Raw genomic sequence first — 23,838 nt, forward strand, 5'->3', positions numbered from 1 at the left:
TGCTGGCCGTGTGACAGAGCAGGCAGAGAATGGGCACGCGCACGTATTCGTGAGCGCGTTTATTGACTCTAACACTCGAGCGGTTTGTGTCCGCTTTATGTGAGTGGGCTCTGATCGGGACACGGGAAGTGTAATGCTTGTGTGTAGAGGTGAACACTGGATTGTGGGCACATTTTCTACACATAAGGCTGGTCGTGTGACAGAGCGGCCAGAGAAGGGGCGCGCGCACGTATTCGTGAGCGCGTTTATTGACTCTAACACTCGAGTGGGCTGTGTCCGCTTTATGTGAGTGGGCTCTGATAGGAACACGGGATGTGTAATGCTTGTGTGTAGGGGTGAACACTGGATTATGGGCACATTTTCTACAAATAAGGCATGTTTGCTCTTCACAAGATTTCTTTGGGTCGCCGTGAAAACGGCGTTTGAGTGCAGGCAAGCGGGCAGTATCACCAGCTTGTTGGCTGCTGAATCCACCACTGTAGTAGCCTGAGAGAGGGGGACTGACGGGGGCGAAGCTTTGACGGTGGTCCGGCCGCGGCGGGACTGAGCCGTCGTTTTTTCAACAAGGCTAGGAGGACTTCGGTTGCTCAGGTTTCAGCGCAACCTTAGACCGAGGCCCGCGGGGGGGCAGCGGTCTGCGGCGGCTGTCTGAGCGCGATCGAGGGTGGCCGCCCTGTCGACGCTGAGAAGTCTGACTTTGTTGAGCTGGGCGCTGTGAAGAGGCTCGTGCAGGAGGCTAGTCACGTGGGTGGCCTGCAGAGGAGCTAGCGCGACGTGGCAGGAAGAGGTTCATGGCTTGGGTGGCTTTCTGGACTTCTGAAAAGCGGTCAACAATGCCACTCACCGCGGAGCCGAAGAGACCGGTCGGAGAGAGCGGTGCGTTGAGGAACGTGGAGCGCTCTGCTTCTCCCATGTCGGCTAGCGTTAGCCACAGGTGTCTCTCGGTCACAGTCAGCGAGGCCATGCACTTTCCTAGAGCTTGGGCTGCAGCTTTGGTGGCGCGAAGGGCGAGGTCCGTCGCGCTTCTTAGATCTGTAACAGCCTCTGGGTGCCTGCCTTTCTCATCCCACTCCCGAAGAAGGTCTGCTTGGAGGATCTGTAAGACGGCCATGGAGTGCAGAGCAGATGCGGCTTGGCCGGCGGCGGAATAGGCGCCGGCTCCGGCGAGGCAGTCGCTTCTATCACCGGTTCTGGCAGCCTTTGGGAGCGGCGCTTTTTCCTGCGCGGCGGAACGGAAGGCGGCGCGGCAGCTTCAGTTCTGCGCGCTTCGAGTCGAGCCCGCAGGGTCGACATCGGAAGCTCCTCGCAGAGGTCGCATCCGCCTTCAGCGAGGGCGAGCTCTGCATGTCCCAGTCCCTGGCAGAGAGCGCAGATGATGTGGCGGTCTCCGGCGCTGAGAGGGGCGCGGCATGAAGCGCAAGTGGTGCGAGGCATCTTAAAAAAGACGCTCGATACTCTTTTGTGAAGTTCGTTAAGAACTAGCTTGCTCTAAAAAAGGATACGTCGCCGAATGGCGTAGCTCGCAGGATGGCTGAAGGTGGCGGAGACGGCCGGCTTCTTCGAGCGCTGTCCAAGCTTGCTAGATGCCCCTCGAACGGCGACGCGGCTTCCAGTTCAGAGATGCGAAGAGCTTCGCTGAAGAGATGAAAATCAGGGTTCCAGCCTACGAACTACGCTTATATGCACTCTAGCCACACCCATTTTGGCGGGCTTTGATGCAGTAAGCGCGCGGACGCCTCTCATTGGACGCGAGTTCGCCCAAGTTCGTCTATAGGCTGCAGCAGTTGCCGCAGAGCAACCAATGAGCTCGCTAGCTAGCCCGCTCAAGGTCTGCAGTTGCTGCACTGCGTTGACAAATGATACAAAATTAAGGATAATTTTTTGGCTTCAATATCTCAGAAAAGATTAATCTTTCCCGTAGCGTAAGCTAGCTTACGCAATACGAGAGAACCTCTCGTAAGAGAACTACAGTTGTTAGTACGCATCCAGCTGTCACGCGTCACTTCACTACATGTTTTGTTTTTGAAAATTTAAACATTTGACTTTTTGTTAGTTCCAGGCATCCAGGGAACATCCAGCCACCAAAGAACATGGTCCAAATTTCATGTTACCGTTAACGCTATGTTACTGCTAACGTTATGTTACTGCTAACGTTGTCACTATAAATAAAGTGACTCCTGCTGTTCTTTTGAATGTGTTTGACAACTTAATAGAAATGTTCTAGGAACAAAGACATCACTTTTCATACCAACACATATTCTCTGAAACAGTCTACAGTACAAAATGAAGGGGTTTGGCTGGTTAGCATGGGCATTTAGCCCCTGTTGGTAGATGCAGTAACTACACCATTATTGGGGTATAAGGCATCTTTCTGCTTTAACAGTCAACCAAAGTAGTCTATTCTGAATAAATATTTTTTTTTTGTATTTCATTATATTATATTAGACAGCATATTTTTCCATAAAATTTCCTTACGTAAATTGAGAGTTTATTAAAAAATTTGCCACAAACTTGTCGCAAAGTGACCATTTTCACATGCAAATGAGCTTTGCTGCAAACTTGCAGCAAATGATCCATTGTTGCTAAATGTTTGCTGCAGGCTCAACACTACCGTATAAGTGCTGCAAACCTCTGGGTAACATTTGTGGCAAATCTCATGCTCGTTTGCATGTGAAAATATTTAGTGGCAAATCAGTGGCAAGTTTGTGGCTACTTTGCCAGAACTCTAGATTTAGAGTGTGTAACATTTTCGATATTATAAAACTTTCTCCTTTACCATCTTAAGATGCCAAGACAACTAAGCCATCTCTGTGGTGGTATAAAATATTGCTCTGATTGTTTAAGTGGCCTGACACAGCAACATTGCCTCAACAAATGGTGTGAGTTTTGATCAATGGCAGAGAGGAAGACGATTCGTGAAATCTGTTGAGAAACTGCCATTTTTGTACCAAAAAAACACATGATTCAGTTATTGATTTATACCGGGCACACAGACACGAACCACAGGATATCCACACAAAACCAGAGGCAGATTACCCTATTACAGTGAAAGAAAAAAAAAATGAATAGGAATGATTTGAATGATTGCATCTAATTTTGACAAATATATTTCAGTGTCTTGCCAAAGTTGTCATCCCTTGTCAACATAATGATACACTATGAACTCTCGATTGCTAGTTGTCCATTACTGCTTTCTTTTCTGCTGACATACTCAGGATGTGATTATGAAAAACAATTCTTTCCCGAGAGACCTTTTTTCAGAGTTATCAAATAATACGTTTGCAAGAGTTTCTTTAGCTGTCTGTGAAGCTTTTCAACTGTGCAAAGTTTTCAGGTTTGTCCAGGGGTTAAATTGGGATTTCGGAGCTGGAGGAACTGTAAAATCGGGTTATGTTGCAGTAATTATCTGTATCTGTCTCTGTATTCGGATAGAGCCGGGTGTGGACAGGGCTTAAAAAAAATTCCCATTTTTAAGTGTTACTCTTACATTTATAGTTTCTATTAATAAAATATGCCTTGTATATGCCTTTTCATAATAATAACCTAATAATATTAAAAATAAACATTCTTCTTCTTTTTATTTTTTAAATATTATTTTATAATTTTATTTTCATTAACTGTGCAATGTTGATAACTTTTGTATTTCAGATATTAATATCTGCATGAAACAGAATTGTCATTTGTCTGTGCATGTATAACAACATTATTCTGGAAGCAGGAGGTGTCAAGCAAAATGTGAAATGTCAAGGACACATTTTGCAGTGAATAATAAATACAAATGCAAACATTAAAACAAATTTAAATAAAATCAATACAGCCTAACAACAAGTGAATGTCCCGTAAGTCTATCAGGATTTTTTGTGATAAGACACCATTATTTAGTTAAAAAAAATAAAAATAATAATAATAATGTTAAATGTATTAGTTCTAGAACACTTAACATTTTCAAATTTAGCACAGTTTAAAGAAGAAGAAGACAAAAATACAGAGTTTTAGTTTCTTTGTTTAACATAAGGAAGAATATTCCTGATAGATGAATGCTCTATGGAGCATTTAAACCTTTATGGAGCATTTGAACTTTTTGAGCTTGCGCTCAGGTTTAGGCTATAACTTGGGAATCACATGCAATCATGTGATACATTAACAAAAACATTTCAAGAAGTGAAAAGTGTATATGATGTTGTATCTTAACGGTGTTGAGACCTTGCCCATCTGATCTGAAATCACACTGTGCCCATTTTCATTCATGAGGTTTACACTTAAGAAATATTGGCTGCATAGATATATAAATTCATTGTAATTTTGGATTTGTTTATTTAAAATGTCACTTTATCCTTGTGCTTTTTGGATAATTAGTCATACAAATATTTATTATATTATTTGAATGAATGTTATTTATTTTGAAGTCATTATTTGTGCCTTTCAGAATAAGGTATTTGGCTTTGGGCACATCCCTACATAATTACATTTTGGTTTAGTAGATGATAAAAACAATAAAGAATGATATCACATGTATTTTATACATTTTATAAAAATCAAATGAGAGCTGAGACAAGTTACCTTCTTGCCCATTAGGAGTCATCTTATAAATCCATCTAAATTTATATCTAATGATACAATTAAATGCACATTGTTCTTAATGGGGGAAACAAACACCTTCTGTATGACTACCTTTTACTCAAACCTTTTGAGTGGTCTTTTGTTCTCAAGTTGTTGGCCTATGGTATTTTGATCTGATGTCGCTTTGTATGTGATTGATTCCTGATTCAAAACCCCTTCGGGTATTCAGCTTTTTAACAAAACTAAGCAAATCGCTACTGCATATATCAGTGGATTGAAGAAACGGATGAGCAGTAGATTCCATATTACGCAATATCTATGAATCAGAGATTGGACAATGGACGCTCTCAAATATGACGCCTCTACCAGCATCCACAACTGACTAGAGCGAAGCATAATGAGCTTGAAATGTTTTTGAATATTGAAAAATATTTTATTACACTTGCTAAATAGACATGGAATGTGTCGATTGATTTTGATTGATTTCCTCCTTCACTGGAAATTTCTTACATTTGCATATCAGTAGTGCCATAGGAACGTTTGAAGTGACGCTGTAATTGTAGAGCCTTTTAAAGGTGTCTCAGAAAAATATTATAAGTCCACAAATCTATGCGAACATCTTTATGTGAAAACATCAATGCAAAGTCTGTATCCTGAAGCAATTATGCATCCTAGGCAATCAATCAGTTTTATAAAGCACAATAAAAACATTGGCCATTGTGCTGTACAACCATAAAAACGAAAGGAAATAACAAACAGAAATTCAGACCCATACAATACACAATACACTCTAAAACTAATTATAAGCCAGGTCAAAAACATAAGTCTTTAGTTTTGTCCTGAATTCAACTATGGTGGCGGCAGATCTGATGGACAAAAGAAGACTGTTCCTAGCTTCGGGCCAACTACTGCAAAGGCTCAGTCACCCCTCGTCTTTAGTCTAGATCTGGGAATTGTCAGCAGTCTCTGATCACACGACCTTAAACATCCAACTGATTTATTTATGCACAAAAGATCAGAAAGATAAGAAGGTGCCATTCCATTTAAGGACTTAAAAACAAACAGTAACATTTTTAAATAAATTCTATGACAGATAGGCAGCCAGTGCAGAGAAATTAAAAGTAAGTAAAAAGTCTAGTAGCAGCATTATGGACCATTTGCAAATGAGCAATGTATGAACACTAGAGGCACTACAACCACTGTGCATTTTATTAACTTCCACACAATTCTCAGGTACAATGGCCGTTTATGACATTATAAATAGAGATGCACTGATATGGAATTTCTGAGACGATATGATAATTGATGACAATTTACAGCTGATACCAATAAACAATATTTAAAATAAAAGTTTTAATTTTTAATCCATTATCCATTATCCTGGAACTGCTAGCTAATTTATTAAAATGTAAGATATTGGCTGATGTAACATGAACCAGAAATGTGCCTATAAGACAAATGTATGATGATTTGTATTAGAACTAAATGACAAAATGTACCCATTTATATGAGTATTTATGGTAATCCTGATGACTTGCTCACAGAGAGAGAGAATAATGAAATTCAAACAGCTGTAATAATGCATTAAACCAAAATTAGGTGATAAACAGCATGTAATGAACATTAAAACTCAAAACACACAGTACAAACCCTAAACTCTGTATACATGGTTTATGTAATATTTATGATAGCAGCCAGACTGTGTGTGCAGTGGTGGTTTGTGTGTTTCACAGACGCTCACTACAGCACTCATCCTTAACAGTTCCACTGTATAACTTATTATATGTGAACACAACCACCATAACAGGAATAGGTAACATTATAGAGATCGAACAGTCATGAGTCATAACGTTCTAAAAGTCTCAACCCACAAAATACAACATGCACATTCTTATCACTCACAAACTAGAGTTTTTAGCCATCTCAAGTCCGTGAAACATGTTAGGTTGTTTTGGTGCATGTTTTAATCGCAATTTTTCACACTCTGTTTACGTTTCACTAAGTAATAATTGAAAATTACTGTCCCCAAGTAACATACATACAGTACATGTTTTTGTCCTGCTTTCGTTATTGCCTCGTGAAACATAAACAGAATATGGGAAATGGCATGTCGTTACTTACAGCAGATGATCATGAATTAAAACCAGACACCAAACAAGGTAACGGTGTAGAGATGTTGAAATAGTCCACATAGAGTGACGTCAGCTTGGCTCTCACCTGATCTGTGTGCATACGCATTTTGTCGATTTGGGCTGCCTGAGTCTCTGCCTGAATGAAAGATGCTACAGGCAGTCAGAGATTCTCAAGCACAAGTAAATAAACTGCAACAAATTATCTGAAGTACTTCCATTATCGGTGCAATAATAATATTTAGATTTTCCAGGTTATCGGCCAAAAATGCAGTACTGTGCAAAAGTCTTAGGCACTTGTGGAAAATGTTGCATAGCGAGGATGTCTTCAAAAATAATGACATAAATAGTTTTAATTTATCACTTAATGACATGTCTATTTTTCGCTCTATTACTCACACCCTGCTTTGTAATTATATCAAAACATTTTAACGCTTGTATTACAGACCCACCAACACACTATTCCAACATGATTATCTTGTGCTCTAGCTCACCTGATAGAGTATTGGAATTTGGACTCGGAGACAAATACGCTCAAAGTAAAATGAAAGTGCCATAGGAGCAACACAAAATGATATACACTGATCAACCACAACATTAAAACCACTGACAGGTGAAGTGAATAACATTTATTATCTTGTTACAATGGCACCTGTCAAGGGGTGGGATATATTAGGCAGCAAGTGAACAGTCAGTTCTTGAATTTCATGTTTTGTAAGCAGGAAAAATGGGCAAGAATACGTATCTGAGCAAAACAGAGTTAAATTGTGATGGCTAGACAATTTAAACTTGATGGTTAAATGGTTCAGAGCATCTCCAAAATGGCAGGTCTTGTGGGGTGTTCCTGGTATGCATTGGTTAGTACCTACCAAAAGTGGTTCAAGGAAGGACAAACAGGGTCATGCGCACCCAAAGATCATTGATACGTGTGGGGAGGGAAGGCTAGCTCGTCTGGTCCGATCCCACAGAAGGGCTATTGTAGCAGAAATTGCTGAAAAACGTAATGCTGGACATGATAGAAAGGTTTCAGAACAAACAGTGCATCACAGCTTGCTGCGTATGGGACTGCATAGCCGCAGACCGGTCAGAATGCCCATGCTGACCCATGTCCACCACCGAAAGTGCCTATAATGGGCACGTGAGTGTCAGAACTGGACTATGGAGCAATGGAAGAAGGTGGCCTGGTCTGATGAATCACATTTTATTTTAGATTACATAATTGTAATTTTTGAGTGAACTTTCCCTTTAAACCTGAAGCACAGTACATTATTAGGAGTAAAAAACAATCAGTGACGTGTCAAATCTACAACCAAAATTAAGTATATGCCTTTCAAAAACAATGTACATGCCATGACATGGCACCTATATATCAGCATTTATGGATTGCGATTCCTGACATTTTGCTGCTCTTTGAAAAGCAGCGGTGGGTGAGCAAGCCATTCGGAGAGAATTTATGAAGTGTTGGAAGACATTTATCCATATGTCAGTGATAAGAGGTAACCTGTCAAAGCCTTGATGCTAAACTGCACCACCCAACGCGTAAACACTCTCTCCAACTCCACGCAGACAGTTTTTTTGTGTGACCAATGCAAGCCAGAGGCGTTTTAGAAATTGTCGATAACAAACACACCTCAGTTCTTTTTCTTATTTTATCATGTATCTGTCAAGAGCAAAGCTGTCCATTGCCTAAGCAGTGGAAATATAATTTTGCTATTGCCCATGTTGTCTACAGTATGTGTGTGTCTGTCATCGTGAGGCACCTTTGATGAAAGTTCAAGGCTGTGACAAATGTTCCCCATTGACATGTTTACAAAATGTCATTTTTATGTAGCTGTAGCTATTAAATACACACTCTGAAAATACAAATGAGACTCTTTGTAATTGCATAATCATTTCTGAGCATTCATTGGGATTCCGTTCTCTATTAAAACACAAACACATCTATAAAGTCATCAAATGAAATTGAGGCCTGTTGCAGTTTATTTTCGAAAATATGTGTTTACTGCTGTAACAAATTGTTTCACAGTTTTCCCTGATTAAAAAAAATGACTCCATCTTAAACCAGCCTTTGTTGGTTTAAGCTGATCTCCCAAGCCTGGCCAAGCTTGTCTTCAGCTGAAAGTGCCACAAACCCCTTTAAAACCAGAAAACAGACCAGCCTGACAAGGCTGGGAGACCAGCGAAGACAAGCAAACCATCCTAGGCTGTTTTTTCCAGCATGGTTTCGTTGAGCAAAATTTCATCCTCAAATCTCAGAAGCAATAGTTACCAGCGGTAGTATGTTTCATTAGCTCATCCTGTTAGAAAGACTTTAATTCTCACTATAGATGACTGCCTAATTCATGAGGCCTCAAGGAGCATTAACTCGAAGATGTATCCCCCTACTAACAGTGTTGCAAATGGGACAGGCAAAAAGAAGCTAATGATGTTATGTTGCTGCTAGTTGGCCAATGATTTTAGCACTCAAACAATGATACATTTAACAAGAATGGTCAGCATGTTAGCATCTATATTTCTACAAGCTTAACTCCAGGGAATTTTACATGAGAAACTGTTAGGTTGGCACAATGTATATTCCTTGTTGAATATTCCACTTGGACCAAATAATCAACTAGATGCATATAAGGTAAAAACAGACACACATCCAAAAACATTTTTAAAAAAATGTTTTTAATTTATGAGTAACATTATGGCATGCACTTGAGCCAACATACCACAAAATGGGGGTGATTTTTGTTTTGAATGACAAATAATTTTGAAACAGAAATGTATTATACGTTTTATGCTCTAATTTAAAAAGGAAAGTCTTCGCTTTCTAAAAAAATATTTTGAATTATGTTTCTACACCAAACTGTCTTTGAAATATAATTATTTAAATGCTGGCTGATATAATAAGATATTACACAGCTCTCTTGAATACTCAATTCTGATTGTATAGTCGTGCCATCCAGTGGTCTGATATTTCTGAATAATGTTGCACATCTGGAGATAAAGTGATAACAGACTTGTTATCCAGGTATTGCAAGTCATCTTCCCTACTTCTTGTATCACTCTGCGATCCCTTAGATAATAAAATAATTAAAATTTAAATCAATGATTCATGTCCATTTATTTATGTATTTGGTAATTAGTCATGTAATAAGGGGGATAATGAGTAGCCAGACATTTTTATTCAGCAAAATATACACCAACAGAATTCCAGAGGCAACATGAGGTAGAATATAGCTGTTTCTTAAGACTCAGTGATTTCTATCTTCTCACATAATAACATAATTTCAGTGCAAATCAATATTTCATGTCCATTCATTTTGTTATTTGGTAGGTACCATGTAATAATGCACTCCTCATCGTGGTCCTGATCCCCCATTCTGGGTTTATTTTGTGATAACGACTGGGTGACTGTACATTATCCTTTACTTAAATGCTTTACTTTTTATTTTAGTGCATAAACCCAAAATGTGTTTCTGGGACAAAGTGACTCGAAATTATTTGCAACCTGTCAAAATGTGTTAAAAAAAATTCCATCATGGATATCACTGTAAAAATTATTATTTTATAATAGTCTCTCACAGGAGAACAGAGCTTTGTCTGAAATTAGCCAAACAGGGGTGAGTTTCCCAAAAAAGTTTCCACATGTGGTTAAAAGCATAGTTAATTTTTAGTTGCTGCATGGACATAGTTTTTTTTCGCAGAGGCTTCTATATCATGCATTCTATATTGATGTTTTATTCTGTCAAGACTCTGATCATGTTTACAAGAAAATGGCTAATTCCAGGGTTTTGCATCATGTAAACACGTCATGTAAACACGAATGAAGCAATTTAAGGGATTAAAGGGTATTAACAGAAAGTGCTTATCATACATGGCTATTGCCTGAAAATACGTCTTGTGTGTCCATGTTATAACTGGCTTTCTTATAGGTTTTGGAAAAATGCACATGTGTGTATGTGCTCAAAAGCGTCGGGGGAACCCCGAAGTCTGAAGTGAAGGGAAACTCCACTATTGCAGCCAATTTATCTTTCGTGTTTCTGGAGTAAATGTATATGTATTATAAAGTATTATAATTGTATCTATTACTAAACCACCTGCATAACGTATTAATGACTAGGGCTGCAACTAACGATTATTTTGATAATCAATTAATCTAATGATTATTAGAAAGATTATTCAACAATTCTGTGATTATTGCAACAATGAATTATTATAGCTTGTGCCCGACTTAAGAAGACAACATCACCTTTTAAAAAGAAACTCTAAATAACATTCACTGAATTAAAGGGGGTAAAATACTTTTTATTAAGTTTAATTCAATAAAGAAATTCACTGCAAAAAAAAAAAAAAAAAAAAATACATTGTTATGAAATGTTTTTGTCTTGTTTTCCAGTTAAAATAGTGTAAAATTCCTTAAAACAAGATACATTTACTTGAGAAGCAACATATAAGATATTTAGACTTGCTTTAAGAGGATGTATTTTTTCACTTGGTTATACTTCTGCATGTGCAGTAAAGACACATTTATTATTACATTTATATAATCTATTCTCTAAAAGCAAGTCTAAATATCTTATATGCTGCTTCTCAGGTGAATGTATCTTTTCTTAAAGGATTTTTAGGTATTTAAATATATTTGTGTTTTTAATATTATATTCAACATTCTCAGATAACAATTTTCTTCTGCAGTATAGCTGCTAAAGTTAATGTTCTTTGTTTTAAATGAGCTTTAGATATTTTTTATGGAAAACAAGCCAAAATTTTTTATAAACATATTTTGTTGCAGTGTATAATGGGGAGAGTTTGTAGTTAAAGGACACCTATCATGCCCTTTTTACAAGATGTAAAATAAGTCTCAGGTGTCCCCAGAATGTGTCTGTGAATTTTCAGCTCAAAATACCCTACAAATCATTTATCATACCATGTTGTAAATGCCTCTTTTTGAGTGGAATCAAAAACACGCCATGTGTGTCTCTTTAAATGCAAATGAGCTGCTGCTCCCCACCCCCGGCATAGTTCTGGTCTCAGTGAATACAATCAGAGACAATGGTAACTTTAGCTGCATTAGCCGTGGAACCAGCTAACAACCACATTCGGAAAGACGATTTGCAAACATTCACAAAATATAAAGTGCGTTACTTACATCTTCAGGATATAAAGCTGGAACACGAACAGCTGGTACTGATCCATGCTTCAGAATCTGCTTTATATTGCCACATATTCACAAAGCAGTCCAGTGTAAAATGATTTGCACAAACATACACACATTTTTGTATGTTTTGGGGCACATTTCATTCAAAAACAAAACATGTCCACTGCGTCTTCAGTGACAGATGCCGGGAGTACATGAAGACTCATCAGTTCACGTTTACAGCCAACAACAGAACATTTATGACACTTACGAAACTGAGACATTATTCTTATCACTCTATCTGCTCCAGCGTGGAAAAAAATGGCGGACTGTGTTTAGATCACTCAGGGGAGGATCTATGATAATAGGGTGGAGCCCATCACCAGTAGTGGGCGAGGCCTGCTCTAACGTGATGTCGCTTTAGAGCAGAAACGAAAACCATAAATATTTACACATACTGGTTTTGATTAATAACAATATAAGAAACAGCAGTAGGTGGACTTTTAACATTGTAGGGTGGTTGTGTACACGCACTGCTGACTCACATTTATGTACAAACACCATGTATAAGTGAATTTTGCATAATAGGTCCCCTTTAATTACATGATCTGCTTCCGTATTATTTGAACTTTAATAAAGCTATAACGCATTAAAACTGCATTTAAGATGTATGCTTTGGAATCTACATCAGCTGAAGCTGTTTGGAAAGTTTAGAGCGCATCTGGACTGTGAGCTGCGTAATTCTTCATCTCCTCTGTCAGGCGCGAACTGCAGTGCTGCTCTCATCATTAGAGTTTAATGTGATCTCATGTTACGTTAAATGAGATAAAACGACTACTCGACGATGAAAATGTTTCGATAATGTCGACTAATCGTTTCAGCCCTATTAATGACATCTCTATATTGTTGAATCAATGTGGTTTGAACGATGGATGTGCAACATAGTTACTGCGGTTTCAGGAAACAGACGTGACTAGCTTGTTCATTTATCCAACGATGTATCTTTCTATGGTGGTTAAGCAGTGAGTAACGTAGTTGTATGTGAAAGGCATCCCAGGTAAGCAGCCTCACTTTCAAAGAAATGTATATAATAGCACACTGTGGTTTTGCTTTTTTCTTCTTCTTTTTTTTTTGGGTCGTTATTGGTACTTGCCAATTTTCTTCTAATAATTTTCTTTTGTTTTCTTTTTCTAATACCTGAATACTAAAATGAAATTTTGTCCCTTGGCTCGCCCCAAAAGACAAGCTAACGCGTTCAATTGGCTTAAACAGTTTGAACAGCGATCCATATTAATCTAGATCTTTTGCAGCAAAGCATTAAAATTCTGTTGCAGCAACATCTTTGATGTACCAACCAAAATTGCTATGACAGAGAATGCAGCCTATTCTAATTCTGTGTTCACTGTCTCTCCTCACAACAGCGATCATTTGACAGTAAAGATAATCACTCTGAGTGGAAAACGTACCAAGCTTGTTGCTGTCTCTGAATGAAATAGTGTGGCACAAGAATCCTATCTCATATTGATTAACAGGGTGAATGACTGAGCCAGTACAAACCTATTATTTCACATATTTTTTGTCAGTTCTCTCACTCTGTCAGAGTCGATTTTGAAAATGTTTGTGTGGGTCAGGTTTTACCTACATTGTGAGGACCAAATGTCACCACAAGGATAGTAAGACCTGAAATCACCAATATTCTTTAGTTATTTTAATTAGCTTTACATATAAACATTATACGTCTATGATAGGTACCCATTTAGTGTGTGTGTGTGTGTGTGTGTGTGTGTGTGTGTGTGTTGCTTATAGATATAAGTGAATAAGAGAAATGAATGGACAGATTGCTTTCTTATATGATACTGTTTAATCAAAGCCTGCAAGTGAACAATTAAAAATATTACCCTAAATAATTCAAAGGATAATAAGAGCAGTGCAATACAACATGATACTAAACCTTTTAAATATTGTTTCATTCTAGAATAAGCCTTCTATTTATGCTTTTATGGTTATGCAAATGACAACAATAACTCTTTTCTCTCTCAACGGGTCACCTATAACAATAAGCTACTTCCTGCCGCATTCAATGTCAGTTCATAATACCAAATTTTAGTAAACATAGACAACAGTACACCAGTTATGATTCTTTATAACAAAGCTTTTCAAGCCTTCAAATAGTGTTCCTGAAAAGAATGTCAACATTAAATGGTTTTGTCACAGATTATATAATTGCACCCTAGAAAAATACATATACACTTGTATTTTGGGCACAGTGTGAATAAGTAGCAAAATATCAACATGGGTTGACATGAGAGCTAGATTAAATAAAGGAAAGCATGTATAAAGTTGGCATAAAAGCCCACAGCAACGTCTATTTGTATTTTGTCCACTTTGAAGAGGTAAGGAGCAATTAATTGCACATTACTGTACAAAGCACTGATTAAAAATAGACTCTTCTAATGACATTCAAAAACACCCACATTTCCACACATGCATACACAGAGAAAGCACACAATCCAACAGAAATATAGACAGAGATAGGAAGAAGAGGGTAAGTGAGAGCAGGTGGACACCTCGAAGTATGGACTCTCCTTTCTGTGGGAAGCTGAAGGGAGATCACTGAAGAGTGAGAACACAGATCTCTGAAAAGGAATAATAGAAAAGGTCAAAGGTCACAAAGCATGCCAACACCATAATAAGGGGAAAGACGTCTGCTACCCGACCCAAATCTGACAGGATCTGACATCATTTTGGGCTGTGTTCGTGTCAGTTTTAGGTATCAAAAGGTTTGTGATTAAAGAAAAAATATAATAAATATTTTTGGCCACATTAATAAAAACAGGACATTTTTGGTTTTAATCAATCATAATTCAATTCTTATGTAAATGTTCACACATGCAATGGGTCTTATTCATAAAACAAAAGCAGAAAAAATTGTCTTTGTAAATTGTACATAAAAGCATTATCACATTCAATACAATTTAAAGTAAAAAATAAATTAATGAACAATTTACACAGAATTTTATTCTGCTTTTGATTGAGTGTAGCCCACTGTTATGTAAAATATTGCATTCAATTTACATTAATTGTCGCAGAATAGTTTTATGAAAGATTTATACATATTTCTTTTTCCGAACGAGGCCCTTTATGTTTTTTTTTTAATCCAAGATGTTGGCTCACTGAATACATTGCTCTGCTAAACTCGCTTAGAGATGAGATATTTAAAGAGGTCAGATTTGTTCTTTAACCTCGTGCGACCCCACGTCCACATGCATGGACGTTGTATTTTGGCTTCGCTATATGCAACACATAATTTAAATGAATCAAAACTGACTGAATACTGTTCACAAAACTGTAGACTGTCATTTAAAGGGTTAACTTCTGCCGCACTGAATCACGTGACACAACAGGTTTCCTTGAAGCTCTCCCACAGAGGCAGCGCCAAACAAAAGTGCTTCTGGTAAGAAATCACTTTATGTTTTTCATTGAAACATGTTTGGTTGTAAAGAGGAGAGTCTCTAGTTGGTTTGATATGCTGCATTAAAAAATATTAAATTTTTCATGTCTCAGCATCCTGATAAATATGAGTCCAAATATATGGAAACTCGTAACGCATTTTCTCAAAAGTTGTTATTATGTTATTTTTAATGGCTTTCAACTCTAACACATCTGGTTGTCAGGGTCTTAGTGACAATTTGTGTGAATAATGTATAGAATAATGTCAAATGCCAAACGTTAGATTGTTTTCTGAAAGCTACAAGGTGGAAATGGACCAGTTGTGCTTGGGTCCGTCATCACTGCTTGCAGTTCTATTTTTATTTTGTTGTTACTGTTCAATTCGATTCTATTCATTAACATTAGTTAATGCATTCCTGTACAGTGTTTCTCCTAGAATTTTTTCAGTAGCAATGCTGTTGTGAGCACGTCCAAAAGCCAGCAACACCGGACCATGTTAATGCGTGTTGGTCAAAGAATAGATTAATACAGGGATGTCAAACTCAATTTCAGCCTGGGCCACATCAGGGTTTATTTGTGCCCTCAAAGGGCCCTTTGAAAATGTGGCACCAGCACCTGCTTTGGCAGCACCCATGCGAATAATATTACATGTTACGTGCATTGAAATGCACATTTGACAGAACAGCACTGATTTTGAGTTTGGCATGCAGATGGAAATTATGATATTAACAACAGTAACATCTGTGGAGAAATTGAACGCCTAATTTTAAATGGCTAAATTGAAATATTCTGTCAGTGTGAATAAGAGTCTTCTTTACAGATTCCTTTCATCAGGCTCCTACTAATTAAACTACAGTCAAGTCTTGGAATTTCTGAAGGCAAACAAAACAACTTACCATTTCCTACAATCAGAGAGCATTACAAGAGTACAGATTTTACACAGATGGGAAACTGATAGCTTAGTCCATTATAATGAAAATGCACCATAGTTCTTCCATTATATCCATAGTTTTAACAATTATATTTATAACAGTTCATGGTAACCACAGGTAATACCATGCATGGCTCGTGGACTCAAGTGGCTTGTGGGCCACTTGAAATTAAGTGAGTTTGACATGTGTCTTTATGCGGTGACGTCACTGTAAGTGAGTGTTTTTGTGAGTGTGTCTGTGGTGGGTTCCCTTTCGCAGTGTAGAAAGTGCACAGCTGACTGCGGCTGGGAAGTGTTATGTTGCATCAAGAATATTAAATTAACCATGTGAAATCCCAACAGTGGCACTCATAATTCAGCAGTGGCGTAGCACCGCTGCAAAATGCATATAGGTGAAACTGCTATATATTTACTAAGCATTTTCACATTGAGAATAAATGGGTTCTGCCAAAAGCTGAAAAATTTAGCTTTCAGAGGGTTTATATGAAGTTAGGATGAAAATAATATGCTTTTAAAACTATTCTGAGACCAGTGAAGACAGACAGCACACTGGAGGTTAAGTCATTCATTAAATAGGGAGCAAGGTAGCAAGGGAGCATCCTATAGCTTTCTAAGCATCTAATTGCGTTCAATCCTAAAATCTGACCTAAAGTTTATTTTCAGTCTGCAGATGATGTTTGGACCACTCAACATGTTTGACAGACACGGGACAATGGTAATCAGTACATAGATTAATAATTTTATAATGTAACACTTTAGTTTAACACAGTTGGCAGTGATTGGATGATGCTGGACTTTACTTTGAATAATAATAATTTATTCAGCTTTACAGAAAATGTAATGTCAGCTGCTAGCCAGCAGCCATATCACCCTGTAGATCAAGATTGGTTGCCCACTGAAGCTAAGCAAGGTTGAGCCTTGCCAGTACCTGGATGGGAGACCTCCTGGGGAAAGTTTCCTGCTGGAAGAGGTTTTAGGGAGGCCAGCAGGGGATGCTCACCCTATGGTCTGTGTGAGTCCTAATGCCCCAGTATAGTGATGGGGACACCATATTGTAACAAAGGCACCGTCCTTCAAATGAGATTTTAAACAGAGGTCCTGACTCTCTGTGGTCAGTAAAAATCCCAGGGCACTTCGTGTAGAGAGTAGGGGTGTAACCCTGGTGTCCTGGCCAAATTCCCCCATTGGCCCTTTTCAATCATGGCCTCTTAATAATCCCCATCCATTAAATGACTATATATCTCTTATCCACCAATAGATGGTGTCTGGTGAGTGTACTGGTGCACTATGGCTGCTGTCGCATCATCCAGGTGGATGCTGCACACTGGTGGTGGTTGAGGAGAGTCCCCTGTCCACTATGTAAAGCGCTTTGAATGTAGTGTCAGAAAAGTTCTATATAAATTTAACGAAATTTCTGTAACGTCTCAAAAAATACATAACCAACACTCCTGGAAACATAATAAACAATTTGATGAAATTAAAAATCAGACATTCTATAGCTTTGTGTTATTTAAAATTTCACAATGTTGTCTTGCTGTCCACATATGTAGATATATATTTTTAGGAAAACTGTTCGCTCTAGAAAAAAATTGCTATATTTATATAGGTGCTGCTTGTTACAAATCAAAAAGGGAAATGGAAAATGCACACAGCAGTCATATGGGGGCCTCAGGAGGTTAAATTATTTCACAGTATTGGTCAGGTCAGGTTGGGTCATAGCCTCTTGTCAATTGGCCGAGCTTGGGTTTCAGCTTAATGACCTCTAATGAGGAAACATTTTTTGAACTGCCAAACCCTGCAGCTAAATTACATTTATCAGAACTCCACAGTAAATACTGGCACGTTGCACCATTCACAGCATAATATCTCCAGACACAAAACATTTATTGGTTTGGAAGCAAATTATAAATTTTATTCCAGAACTGTCCTCAGGTTTGGGGATGTAGATTATGATATGTGGTCAGAGTTAAAGTTTTAATTAAGTGCAAGGCTAAGTTTGGAACAGAAGTGGTTCATTAATCACCCAACTAGGCAATCCTTAAAGGCCATAGCTTTCATCTAAAATTATCCTTATTCAGAGCAAAAACAATGAACTTTTAAGTAATTGAGAATTATGGAGGCATTATTCCCTGTCATTTGGTATTAGTTATAGTCCCATACTTGTTAAGCACCATAAAACATAAGTTATAAAATAAATCGACCTATGCTTATATGGTCTACTGACACACAAACATGGAGAATACAGGCACACAATACACTGAAAACACTAGGATTTAAAGATAAAGCATTAGTGCAAGTTATGTTTTTATTGAAAATACCTTTATAACAGTTCAAGGACGGGCAAGGAGGAGGTGGGAAACAGCTGAACAGCAAAAAAAAGTTTTAATGTCAAACTTATCTTAAAACAAACATAAACATAGACCCATGCAGTGCAGAGGTGTGCGTTTCTCTCTCTCTCAAACTGGTGTTGCCATCTATCTTGCTCTCACACTGATCATCTGATTCAGTGCTGGCCATGCTCCATCAAGGCCGGCCATGCCATCCTCCTTATCACACTCCTCCCCCACATGATTCAGGCAGGGGTGCCACCGATCTCACTAAACCCCCCCCCCCCCATTACTACATTGCTTAGAACCACACCCAAGACTTTCACCCACTGTTGTACTTGTGTATATTTTTGAGTGACAATAAAGGGATTTGACTTGATTGCTTTCAAGTGTGCTTACTTGTGTGGATAGAAAAGGTTTCCTTTGTAAAATTTCTACTGGATTCACAAAAGGTGCGTACACATAAATTTGCCCTTACAGAATATTTGCTCTAATGTTTATGAATCTGCGTGCCCACAGTTAGTAATTAACATACAGTAATACACGTCCAAACCATCCCCAAATAAGGGCTTTCCACACAGTTTCACCTGTACAGCCATTTGTTACTCTCCGGAATCAAGATCTTTGTTTTATTATAAAGATCTTATACTATACTATATTATGGGGACCAAACAGTAAATAATTATATAGAATCCTGAATATATACAGTATTTGTTCATATTTCATATATCACAAATCATATTTGTGATTGCAATGTTGCTTGCAATGCATTTTGTTTCGTCATGGTACACAGTTATGCTGCGATCCATTCAAGTTGGATGAGGGATATTCCCACTTGATATCTCCAACCATAAATGCATTCCATTCCCCGATATTCAGAAGATGACATTTAAGGAAACAAAACTGCAATGCTCCCGTTAGCTTAGCAGGGATCTGACTCTCATTAGAGATGTCGCCTAGCAACCCAACTGATAAACAATGCTTCAGCACTAGCATCTGTGCTTCAGGAGTACGATTATCAAAAGAGATTATAATGTTTTGTACACCTGTTTCTGCAGGCGTTTGTTAAAACATCTTTAATATCATGTAATGTGGAAACGAACTAATTTATTGATATTAATTAATAAAGTAAATTTTTATTACTTACTTTGTAGATCTCCCTGAGTGTCGACATGTTTGTGTGACATCATGCCCCTGCATTTCGGCGAAATCAGAGTTGAGAATTTCTGCATGAGTCTACAAGCAGTAATTCTGATTTAAAGATGCATTCCATTGCACTTTGCCTATTAGGAAGTTGTAAAATCCGACTTTCCGAGTTGAATGGAAAGCAGCACTACTTTTCAAAACATGATCCGACACTGAATGCTCAAACAGCCTAATTTACACTTAGAAAATTCCTGATGTTGCTATAACAATGCAAAAAGCACTTACCAGGTTACTTGAGGTGAAAATTAGTCCTCCTTTCCTTATTAATAAATTAAGCAATAATTTATAGAATGATTGCATCACTCAAGGCCAGCTAGAATGCGACTGGGACATATCCTAAAGATCACACCCTTCAAGAACAAACATATCAATGTGATTGGCTGATGAATCTGACAATCTGACTTTAATTGCTCATTCACTTGCATTGTTGAGAGATTCTGAAAAATTCTGAAGGCCTGAGGAGGTGGAGCTGAGACTCACGTGATGCTTCAGCTAACGTGTTCGGCTTTGGTCATGCGACTTGTGAAACAGTTGCCACACTTTGATTGTAAGCATCAAGGAATAAATTCTGACTGGATAAACTTTTTGTTTTTCTCTATTTTTTGGTAAATTAATTGATAGTGGAAAGCGATTAAAAATACATAGGAAAAAATGTGATTGAGAATGAAAGGATGAAAAATCTGTATTTATTTGGCATGTTAGGCCCTGAGAAATCACCACTGCACCACACACTGATCATCAGTTATCACACTAATAATTAATCATTATCTTTACATTATGTGAGAATGTTTGCTAACAGGTTTTAGACACAAATTTTTGTGTAGGCATCATTATGGATAGTAGAGGCCCAAAATATTCTTCAATTCAATTTGTGCAATAGATTGCGAATAAAACCAGTGGGCAACTGACCGAAACAAATTAATTATCTTTTACCTGGTTTGAGACCTACCAGTCTTGGTCTGTCCTTATGTACCCTGTTTTCCAACCTAACACCTCTTAAAAACCGCTTAATACCTTGTTTCTTTAACACTGTCTGCACCATTGCCTTGATTTACACCCCACATCTCTTAAAGCATTCTATTTCACCCATGTTACCCTCTGTCTGTCTTTTCCTTCAGACTCCTTAATTTCATATGCTGTGCCTAAGGCTTCCAGATTTCGTCACCAGGGTCTGAACGGTAAGTTTGATCTCAAATGACCTGTCTATGCCCGTCTGGGTTTGCTGGGTCTTGAGTCCAGAGCTGACAATCGAAGGGGTCAGAGCAGCACAATGAAATAAGAGTGAATGGCTCGGCAGCCTTTTGATGTGCGCTCCGGTGCTATAACTTCCCTACCCATGTGGGGCTGCTTTTCATCCACATATGCCCACACACACACAAACAATATTGCAGATAAAGATGGAACACAAAGAAGGCTACAAGGACTATAAAATAGAGAGATTAAGGAAACAAGGGCAATTAAATGGACAAAGTGGCAAATGACAGGCACAGGATAAAGGCCTATTCCCTATAAGTGGGAGGCGACTAAACAGGCACAAACTGTACATTATTTTTCTTTGGAAATCTTTTGCATACCTGGACTTAAGCAAGACATAGTTCAAAGGCTTAAACACAAAACACAATCCATTTCACTTGTTAAATATGCTTAATGCTTTTATTTTAATATTGAACACTTAGTTTGCTAAATACAACCCATTGATTTAATGGATATGTTGTTACTTTCCTAGAATGAAACAACTGATGTAAAATATTGGTAAGATTATGGATGGTAAAAAAGCATTGCTGGTCACCAGTAAATGTTGTGTTTTGAATGCTAGTCCACTACACAGGATGCAAGTGTGTGCTGGAGTTTCAACAAGGCTTTTTGACTAACTTAACCAGCAAGACTGGTGCACACCAAGGCTATCAACAGAATGACGTCAGGAATGGCAATACTGAAAGCGTGTCTCAAAAGGTTTTGGGATCACCATGTCCCAAATGCCGCACAATACACTATACACTTAGGTAGTACACTATGCACTCTGCCATGTAGTGTATATATTTCCAATGATTAGTATCGTCCCAAATGGAACACTTAATGTTTCTTCACTAAACAGAAGCATTTGCCAATTAACATCTGATTTAAGTGATGTTTCAAATGCACGGACATGTGTTGCCACTCAGTTCAACACTTATGTAAGGAACAATTGATGGCAAAACGCTGAATTCTTTAAAAATAATGCACACACGAGGTGGTAATGCGGTCATGATGTGCAGTGGGTGTGCATTATTTGTAAACAATTTAATGGTCCAGAGTCAATTATTCTGCTTATACCACACATTAAGACATCATTCAGGGTTTTATTTCAAGACATTTTCTGGTTTTCATCCCTAAATGTTCTAATTAGAGGAACTACTTTCTTTCGCCACAGATTTAGTGTCTTGCTTTTATACAGTTCAAACCTTTGTTGCTAATTCGAAAACGTCACTTCAGAACTAGCAACGGAGGATTACAAGGCTTGCACTGCTTTACAGGAGGACTAACTGGAGTAACATGTTAGTACATTGGTGCATGTGTGTGTATGTGTAAGAGTTAGTGTGTGAGTTTTTATTTGAAAATGAGATATCTGGCTTCTGGGATTACCTTTATTTGTTGCAGCTCTCGTCAGAAGTAACATAATTTCAAAATCACCAAAATGCATGTCACCGTATTCTTGTTGTAAACCCTAATAACTTTTTTTTCATTCTCATTGAGATGTAGGAGTGTGCTGACACGATGACTCTGTTTTACTCTCACGAGTATGTTTGGGCTTTAATGGGTGCGTTACGTGTATTGTGTGTGTCCACGAGTGTGGGAGTGTGTGTGTGAGAGGGAGCACAAGGGTGTTTCCCACAGATATTTCAGATAATATAGAAATATAGAAATTGCTAATTCAAAAAATTCATGTTAGAACTAGCAACAGAGGATGCACTTCGTTTCGGCATTGGAGTAAAAAGGTAATGCGTGCAGGTGTGTGTGTCATGTGTGTGTGCGTGTGTGCACGTGTGTGTGTGTGCATGCAAATGTGCGTGTGTGTGCATGTGTGAGCATGTTGTAGGATTATCCACGAACAAAGCCATCAAATGAACACAACAACACATTTCAAAGATCAGAGAGAGAGATCCACCTAAACAGTTATTAAGACCATCTCTGCAAATAGGCCCCGGGATACATGGGTCACAAGCAATAAAATACAGGGAACACACTCCCTGGAACACACTCTGTTTTGTCCTCTGATATAAACCAATTTGCTGCACTTTTACTCATCAGATCACGAGACATTGTGATTATTATCCTGCAAACAGCAGCTAAAAAGGAATCCATGAACGTTGTATTTCGCTGAGTTAACCCTCTAAAAAGTACAGAATATATTTGAACCCACAATGTACACAATACATAGCTTTGCTAGATAACTCTGAAAATGACTCTATAACCTGTGATCACTGTTATAACAAATTAATGGTTATAGCAGTTATGAGCTAATCACTCATAACTGATGAATCAATGTTTATAATCTTTAATCTGGTATCATTCATCTAATTCTACTAAGAATGGTAACTATTTAACTGGATATTATACCCTGACAATCAGGTTTCTCATAACGTGTAATGTATTATCCACATTGTAAAACCAATTAAGTAACCATTATGATTTGTAACCAGGGATTTTTATGTTTTGTTACTTACACGTATAATATTCATGAAAGAATGTAATATTTAGTATGTAAATGCTTGCATGGAGAATGTTGATGACAACGAAAGTCATGTCTTTTACTGTTGTCAAGATATAATTTCATGATTAAACATGCGCTATTTTTGAACGGGAGTTTGTAAGAATCCTCCACAAAGTAACGTAAATCAGCTTTGGAAATGGACAGACCAGTCGATCATGTGACTCTGAAAAGCCACTTCTGATTGGCTCAGGACACCTTTGGGGTGTGGCCAATTTCAGCTAAAAGCTTTCCTACCTAAGGAAGAACATTCTCTCTCTCTCTCTCTCTCTCTCTCTCTCTCTCTCTCTCTCTCTCTCTCTCTCTCTCTCCCTCTCTCTCTCTCTCTCTCTCTCTCTCTCTTCTCTTCTGCTGAACTCCTCTCT

The 23,838-nt window shown here is 38.1% G+C and overlaps 1 protein-coding gene across 5 annotated transcripts in view; it reads right to left on the reverse strand.

Annotated features, from left to right (window-relative positions):
* Window positions 1–23,838, reverse strand: part of tsnare1 (T-SNARE Domain Containing 1) — a 358,521-nt gene that overhangs the window by 99,854 nt on the left and 234,829 nt on the right. For 2 of the 5 annotated variants that reach the window (XM_052144884.1, XM_052144885.1), the window contains exon 12: window positions 13,676–14,447. The exons of the other annotated variants lie outside the window; for them this stretch is intronic. The gene's annotated coding sequence lies outside the window, so the exon portion shown is untranslated. Of the gene's footprint in view, window positions 1–13,675; window positions 14,448–23,838 lie in introns of those variants that run through there. 5 annotated transcript variants of the gene reach the window in all.

Source organism: Xyrauchen texanus, chromosome 15 (genome assembly GCF_025860055.1).
Source record: "Xyrauchen texanus isolate HMW12.3.18 chromosome 15, RBS_HiC_50CHRs, whole genome shotgun sequence".
Lineage (NCBI taxonomy): Eukaryota > Metazoa > Chordata > Actinopteri > Cypriniformes > Catostomidae > Xyrauchen > Xyrauchen texanus.